The sequence below is a fragment of the Mauremys reevesii genome, linkage group 7, assembly GCF_016161935.1.
Source record: "Mauremys reevesii isolate NIE-2019 linkage group 7, ASM1616193v1, whole genome shotgun sequence".
Taxonomy (NCBI): Eukaryota; Metazoa; Chordata; order Testudines; family Geoemydidae; genus Mauremys; species Mauremys reevesii.
The window spans coordinates 66155985-66164883 of NC_052629.1; positions in this window are offsets into that span (position 1 = coordinate 66155985).

Sequence of the window (8899 nt, forward strand, 5' to 3'; positions counted from 1 at the left end):
ACCACTTACAACTAGTGAGAGCAACAGCTCCTCCCACCCAGAGTTAACAGCAAAATGACCACAGCAGCACCTGTGAGTAACAGGCATCCAGAGCAGCTGCTTCCCAAGACCACAGCAGAGCTGTCATGGCCAACTCATCACAGGAGGGGAGGCTGGCACTATTGCTAAGGTGGGTGTGAGCACCAGTCCTGTTGTTAGGAGAAGGGGTTGCTAGAGGGTATGTTAACTATGGCTGGGGGGGATCCCTCATTCTTCACAGCCCTGCTGGCCTCTTGCTGTGGTGCTGCTTCTGCCTTAGGTTTATAATAATAATAAAAAATGGAGATATACCAATCTCCTAGAACTGGAAGGGACCTTGAAAGGTCATCAAGTCAAGTCAAGTCAAGTCCAGCCCCCTGCCTTCACTAGCAGAACCAATTTTTGCCCCAGATCCCTAAGTGGCCCCCTCAAGGATTGAACTCACAACCCTGGGTTTAGCAGGCCAATGCTTAAACCACTGAGCTATCCCTCCCCACACATTTGATAGCTGCTGCTTCCCCTCCAACTCAGCATGCCTCTCTGCAGGGCAGAGCCAAGGGACAGCTAGCCCCCACCACCCCGAGGAAGCTGGGTGTGAACATGAGGGAGACTTGAGGTGGGTGAGGGGATTTAATAACCTCTCCCAATGAGAGAGAGTAAGGAGCAAAGACACGTATACATCTCCTTCCTGACAAAGGGGGTGGGGATGTCCCTGATGAGGAGCACAGGGGAAGTCAGTGCCCCCTTGACGGGGAGTGAGAGACTCCCAAGGAGAAGCAGGGACACCCCCCACCACCACCCCGACTAAGGGGCAGGACAGGGAAACTAGCAACCCCTGACTTGGTGGAGAGAGGAATTTGGCGTGAGCCCCAAGGGGAGAGGACATGAGCAGAGAGATCCCAGGAGGAATGGGGAGAGAAACCTCTACTGGGGAGAACAAATGAGTGGGCCAAGGCAGGGGGAGAGTGTTGGGACAGAGAGAGGGAAAGGGAAGAAAGACAGAAGAGCAGAAAATTAAACTGCAAAAGATGGAGACAGAAGAGCGAGATGGGACTGAAAACTGTGGAGGGAGCAGGAGAGAAATACAGGGAGACCCAGTGAGTTCCCTTTGTCATCTACTAATTATATGGCAATGTGCATGGTGCTTGACACACCATGCAGGGCCTGCCCTGAAGCAGTTATGGTCTAAATACACACTATGCCAATGAAAGGGAGCAGGCAGCAGTGAAAGCTGGCATGACTGGAATAGAAAGTGGAGCATGTGGCATTCTGTTTGGATCATTTTTATTTATTAATTTTTAATAGACAACTTGGTGCCAAAACATTGCCTAAAACTGTACGCCTAGGCCCCGATCCTGCAAGCTAATCCACACAAATAGCCCCTTATCCCTGGGTGCTTGCACAGGGGTCCTCTGCATGGATCTGGCTGTAGGATCAGGACCTTGCTGCTTTGATCAGATTTATACAGCAGGAACCTTTCAGGCAGCGTGAATGTTGCCAAACAAGGAGATTGGAGTGACCTGATTGTTATATCCTTGGGGCAGCCGGTGTAGGAAGCAATCACTTGAGGCCAGAGAGCAGGCAGCTAACCAAAACCTCCATTTTATTTACATATCTACAGAGAGCTCCTCAACCGGTTGAAACCGGTTGAGCTAACCCATAATAATCTAACTCAGTTGCCATAGCAACAAAACCATGACAACCAAATACACAACATATTCCTCCCCCCCTAATAAGAACATCCCCTAAATAAAACACACACTAGACTAGAGAAGGAGGGTAGACTGCCTCCATTCCCGGCTAAACCCTGGGGATTATTTTGCCCCATAACCGTGGGACAATACTGGGTCAACGCGAGTTGCCTTCTTTATCTGAGTAGCAGTGATGGGTGTATTCTCTACCTGTTCAAAGTAGAAGATTTCCTTGTGGGCACTATCGTGGTGTTTGACCGGCAAAGGCAACCTTGAGAGGCCATCTGCATTGCCGTGTAGAGTGGATTTCCGATATTTGATTTCATATGTGTGTGCTGAAAGTAACAATGCCCAACGTTGCATACGACTAGCAGCTAATGGGGGAATGCCTGTGTAAGGTCCAAAAATTGATGTCAGAGGTCGATGGTCTGTGAGAAGAGTAAATTTTCGCCCAAACAGGTACTGATGAAACTTCCGAATTCCAAAAACAATTCCTAATGCCTCACGTTCGATTTGGGCGTAGTTAGTTTCTGCTTTGCTTAGAGTGCGTGAAGCAAAAGCAATAGGTCTCTCTTCTCCTGAAGGCATAATATGTGACACGACTGCTCCCACTCCATAAGGAGGCATCGCAGGCCAATTGCAGTGGTAAGGATGGATCAAAGTGCGTTAGAACTTCAGAATTTAGCAATGCATCCTTAGCTTTGTTAAACGCAACATCACAGGCTTCAGTCCACTTCCAGGCCTTGTTCTGCCCAAGGAGCTCATGAAGTGGTTTTAGCAGTGTGGCTAACTGTGAGATGAACTTTCCATAATAGTTCAGGAGTCCTAGAAACGAGCGCAGCTGGCTTACATTTCGAGGTGGGGGAGCCTCCACAATAGCTTTAACTTTTGCAGGGGCCTTATGAAGACCTGCAGAATCAATGATGTGTCCCAAATATTCAACAGAGGGCTTGAAGAATTCACACTTGTCTTTGCGAACTCGTAGGCCATACTCTTCCAGTCTTTGTAGGGTAGCCTCTAAATTCTTTAAGTGATCCTCTTCATTTCTTCCAGTGACCAGGATATCATCCAGATAGCACTGAACTCCTGACAAGCCACACAAGATCTGGTCCATAGCCCTCTGGAACAGGGCGGGAGCAGATGTTATTCGAAGGGTAGACGACAGTATCGATAAAGCCCCTTATGAGTCACAATAGTCAACAGCTCTTGGGACTTTTCATCGACGATGCATCTGTAAATATGCTTGACTCAGATCAATCTTACTGAACTTTTGTCCCCCAGCCAGGCCTGCGAAGAGGTCATCGATGCGGGGAAGTGGGTATTGCTCTGCACACAACACTGGGTTGACAGTGACTTTAAAATCACCGCAAATCCGGAGAGAGCCATCTTTCTTCACAATTGGAACGATAGGAGTGGCCCATGAGCTATGGGTAACTGGTATTAGGACTCCATTGGTGACCAGGCGCTCCAGGTCTGCTTCAACTTTTGGCCTGATGGCATATGGCACAGTTCGGGCTTTCAGATATTTTGGTGGACTGCCAGGTTTAATGTTCAATGTCACAGTGATTCCCTTCATACTTCCCAAATCATCTCCAAAAACAGCAGCATGTTTCCTTAGTATAGGGGTTAGACTGGTTTCTTCTTTAGTCATCCGGTGCACTTCTGCCCAGTTCAGTTGAATCTTCCCAAGCCAAGACCTACCCATTAAGGCTGGGTAGTTACCTCTCACCACAAACAGTGGCAATTTAGCCACCTGTCCATTGAGCTCCACCTTAACATCAATAGTGCCCAGCATAGGCACAGCTTCTCGCGTATACGTCTTCAGAACAGTTTTTGTTGCCTTAAGCGGAAGATGCTGTAGCTTTTCTTTATACACAGTCTCGGAGATCAGTGAGATGGCTGCACCGGTGTCCAGTTCCATGCGTATACGTTTGCCATCCAATAACGGGGTTACCCAGTATTCATGTGAGCCCATTGCCAAAGACAAAACATGCAGTGGCACTTCCTCTTGCAATGAGGTGTCACCTTGATCATCCTGGGTCTGCTCTAGGGTATGCAGGGTTCCTCTTTTTGTCGGCCAGACCACAGGCCTCTTTTTCTTTTGTTTACAGGCACACTCAATGTGTCCCTTTTTGCCACAGTGTCGACACACCAGGTCCTTACACCAGCATTCTGATGCCTGGTGACCCGGCTTACCACAGCGGTAACATTCTTGACTCTGCACAGTTTTGTGGGTCGGTTCTTGTGACACTTTTTGCACCCTAGGGGGTGCACCGATGTATTGTGCCTCCCTTGTAGCCAGTTCCATGGAGACAGCAATATCAACAGCCTTCTGTAAGGTAAGCTGAGCCTCTGTCAGTAGGCGCTTCCGTATAGCTTCACTGTACAGGCCACACACTAACCTGTCACGCAGGGCATCATGTAACATTTCTTTAAATTCACAGTGTTCTGCTAGCTTTTTTAAAATGGCTACAAATTGTACAACTGTTTCATCTTCCTTTTGGTCTCTTTTGTGGAACCTATATCTTTCAGCAATTACCAGTGGTTTTGGGGAGAAATGAGACCCCAGGATTTCCACAATGTCACTGTAAGATTTAGTCTCAGGCTTAACAGGGTGTAGTAAACTGCGTAGCAGAGAGTAGGTTTTAGCCCCTACAACAGTTAAGAATATTGGCACCTTCTTCGCTTCTGTAATGTCATTTGCAATACCAAAAAGCTCAAAACGCTCAGTATACACATGCCACTGCTCTGTATTCTCATCAAAAGGCTCCAGGGGCCTGGTCAGAGTAGCCATGATTTTTAGTTTCACTTTCACAGTCAGTGCAAAGAAGCAGCTTTTTTCCTTTGTTTGGTCTTTACCTTGACTTTACCTTGACTTCTACTTCCTTCTGTTACTGGAGCAGCACCGGAGTCTCACCCTCGTCGCCAGTGTTATATCCTTGGGGCAGCCGGTGTAGGAAGCAATCACTTGAGGCCAGAGAGCAGGCAGCTAACCAAAACCTCCATTTTATTTACATATCTACAGAGAGCTCCTCAACCGGTTGAAACCGGTTGAGCTAACCCATAATAATCTAACTCAGTTGCCATAGCAACAAAACCATGACAACCAAATACACAACACTGATTGTGGATAGAAAGTGAATATGGAAACTCTGTAGCTGTGTATGAGAAGAGGCAACAGCTTTTAGCTTTTTATTTTTTTTTTCAGTGTTGTGAATGTTATTTTATTGTGAGTTTTGCAATATTGGGTGGTTTAATTAAAGCCCCAACTCCTGGAAACAATCTCAGCATTTATTTAAAACAATAAGTACGTTTCCAGCCCTCCCGATTGCAGAGGAAGGCTTGAAAATGTGACCCAAGTGCAAACTAAAGGCTCAAAAGTCAGAAGGCAAATAAAAAGAGCCCCCACATTTCTTTATTTTAATTTCATGCTTTCTTAAGGACTGGCTGATGAGTTTTGGACTATCACGCTTGGTTTTTTCCCCACAAAAACATGGCTGGCTTTTGAATATCTTTTCTGCATGTTTCTTGTGCAGCCACTAGGAAATGCAAGCGAGCATGTAGGGCACAGTGGTTTTAAGGTATGTTGTTGACATTGTATTGGAACAAGGTTTGGCATGATGACAAGTTAGACAAATGCAGATGTAGAGATAAACACTGGGAAAGTACACCATTGACTGAGAATTTTCTGACGTTGACACCCCCGGCCCAGAACCTCCTTTTTCTTAGCCTCCCCAAACCTTCCTCCAGCCATCTCAGTTTTGGTTGGCTGACTACAGGTCTGGATATGTGATCATGTGATTAAAGACAGTGGCCTATATTCTCTCCTGCACTAAGATCTGCTTGGTGTAGGGGGAGAGAGGGCCCTCAGGGAGCAAACTGTACCTCCCTGCTTCTCATGGGTCATCTGCCAGCCCTGGCCAATCAATATAGTGTAGGGTAGCCCGCAAGGTGCTCTGACTTATACCAACTGGCTAGAAACCTCACCCCAGTTGTGAACTGGCATAGCAGATACACTCCAACACAGCCTCCAACACCACCCCTCCTGCTCCCTATACCAGAATGTGTGCAGGGGTGGGGGGTAGTGCGGAGAGGTGGCATAAGAGCTGTCTCTGCCGCTTTGTGCTAGCCAAGAGCTCACATAAACTGAGGGAATTCTCAGCTGGCCAGTTAGGGCCTGATTCTACCACTTCCTGCGGGGTGTAAAGAATGGGAGAACCTGAGCCAGTACTGTAACAAATACACACAAGAGGAGAAAGTGAAGGTTGTCTGGGCAAACTTAACTTGGGGGTGTCCTGATTTTTGAGTACTTCTTCAATTGCAACATTTTTCTTCTTTATGAAGAATAAAAATTACCTGAAAGTGTTTTTTAAAGTTTGGTTTTTTTCTGCTTGGATTCCACCCCCACCTCCCTTAGAAATACCTGAAACGTAAGAACATAATAACATAAGAATGGCCATACTGGGTCAGAACAAAGGTCCCTCTAGCCCAGTATCCTGTCTTCTGACAGTGGCCAATGCCAGGTGCCCCAGAGGGAATGAACAGAACAGGTAATCATTAACTGATCCATCCTCTGTTGCCCATTCCCAGTTTCTGGCAAACAGAGGCTAGGGACACCATCCCTGTCCATCCTGGCTAATAGCCATTGATGGACCTATCCTTCATGAACTTACCTAGTTCTTTGTTGAACCATGTGATAGTCTTGACCTTCACAATATCCTCTGGCAAGGAATTCCATGGGTTGACTGTGAGTTGTGTGAAAAATACTTCCTTTTGTTTGTTTTAAACCTTCTGCCTATTAATTTCATTTGGTGACCCCTAGTTCTTGTGTTATGAGAAGGAGTAAATAGCACTTCCTTTTTTACTTTCTCCACACCAGTCATGGTTTTCTAGACCTCTATCATATTGCACCCTTAGTTATCTCTTTTCCAAGCTGAAAAGTCCCAGTCTTATTAATATCTCCCCATATGGCTGCTGTTCCATACCCCTAATCATTTTTGTTGCCCTTTTGTGAAACTTTTACAATTCTAATATATATTTTTTGAGATGGGGTGGCCACGTGTGCATGCAGTATTCAAAATGTGGTTGTACCATGGATTTATAGAGAGGAAATATGATATTTTCTGTCTTATGATCTATCCCTTTCTTAATGACTCCCAACATTCTGTTCGCTTTTTTGACTGCCGCTGCACATTGAGTGGATGTTTTCAGAGAACTATCCACAATGACTCCAAGATCTCTTTCTTGAGTGGTAACAGCTAATTTAGACCCCATCATTTTATATGTATGGTTGGGATTATGTTTTCCAATGTGCATTACTTCGCATTTATCACCGTTGAATTTCATCTGCCATTTTGTTGTCCAGTGACCCAGTTTTGTGAGATCCTTTTGAAGCTCTTCACAGTCTGCTTAGCACTTAACTGTCTTGAGTAGTTTTGTATCAGAGGGGTAGCCATGTTAGTTTGGATCTGTAAAAGCAGCAAAGAGTCCTGTGGCACCTTATAGACTAACAGACGTTTTGGAGCATGAGCTTTCGTGGGTGAATACCCACTTCGTCGGATGCATGACATGTATTCACCCACGAAAGCTCATGCTCCAAAACGTCTGTTAGTCTATAAGGTGCCACAGGACTCTTTGCTGCTTTTCCTTGAGTAGTTTTGTATCATCTGCAAATTTTGGTACCTCCCTGTTTACCCCCTTTTCCAGATCATTTATTAACATGTTGAATAGGACTGGTCCCGATACAGACCCCCGGGGGGACACCACTATTTACCTCTCTCCATTCTGAAAACTGACCATTTATTCCTACACTTTGTTTCCTATCTTTTAACCAGTTACCAGTCCATGAGAGGACCTTCCCTCTTATCCCAGGACTGCTACTTTCCTTAAGAGCCTTTGGTGAGGGACCTTGTCAAAGGCTTTCTGAAAATCTAAGTACAGTATATCCACTGGAACTCCCTTGTCCACATGCTTGTTGATCCCCTCAAAGTAAATCTTGTCTTCCCAGTCCTTGCTGAAGGACCTAGACATGTTGTTTCTTAGCCCTTAACTCAGAGTGAGAGTGCTGAATTCTTAACAGAGTGAGCTTTTATCCAAGTGTTTGAGTTAAACAGGTGCTAACAAAAGCATAGAGCTTTAAATAGTTGGACTATTAATTATTTTTATTCTCAGTTATAGAAGTTCAGCTTCTTTAGTATTTGTGAAATCACAATAGAACGAGTTCTCTAGTTGCCCATAGAGTGTCCCAGGGTAGATAAGACCTGAATATGTAGTGTAACAAACCGTGAGAAGGAAAACAAAAAAGACACCATCCTTTCAGCACTTCTTTATATATCATAAAGAAAGAAAACCAGGATAAGGGCCCATCTCCCCCACTTTTTTATAGGTCATCTTTAACCCTTTTCCTGCCTATTTTATTCCCATGGTACATATACCCTTGCATTCCAGTAGTATACAGTGGCAGAAGATCCAGAATAATCATGGTGAAGAGCAGTTCATACTTCAAAATAAATAAATCATTGACCCCTCCTGATATAATGGACAGCTTACAGAAACATTAAGGTTCAATTTACTCAAGTACTCCATGTTCTTTCTATGTCCTCAATGGCTCTGAAGCAGAATTTCCTCAATAAAAATGACTGATGTACTTAAATTGCTCCAAATTACCCATTTGTATTTATTCACTGGAGCCTTTGTAACCCATGATGTACAATATATTCAGCCCCTGATGCTGTTTTTGACTCAGAAGCAGAGGATCTAGCTTCAGAATTTTCAGTTTATTCACACAGGAGACAAAAGATGAAAATATTTCCCTCAAATGCACATATGAAAATCACATCCAGTAAACATGTAACTAGTCTCTTTCTCCATTTGTGCTTTGCTATGTGTTCAAAACACAGTAATGCTTTCACTGCCACCAAAGGACACTCAGTTACAAGGCCAGGTGCGGTAGCGTCAAAGCAAGAAAAGGTCTAGCAGGCAGGGGGTCTGCTATCCTGGCCTTCACTATGGCTGGGACCTTTCTCCTTGGTCTGCTGCTCCCTCTCTTTAGGTGTGCAGTGGGGTTGCCCCCCGTCCAGGTTTTCTCTTTTTGAGGGAACTGTCCTAGGAAATCTGTCTGGGTGCTCAGTATACACTGACTGCTGTCCAGTTTTATGGGCTCAGGATCATCCTGGATGTTCCAGGTTTTT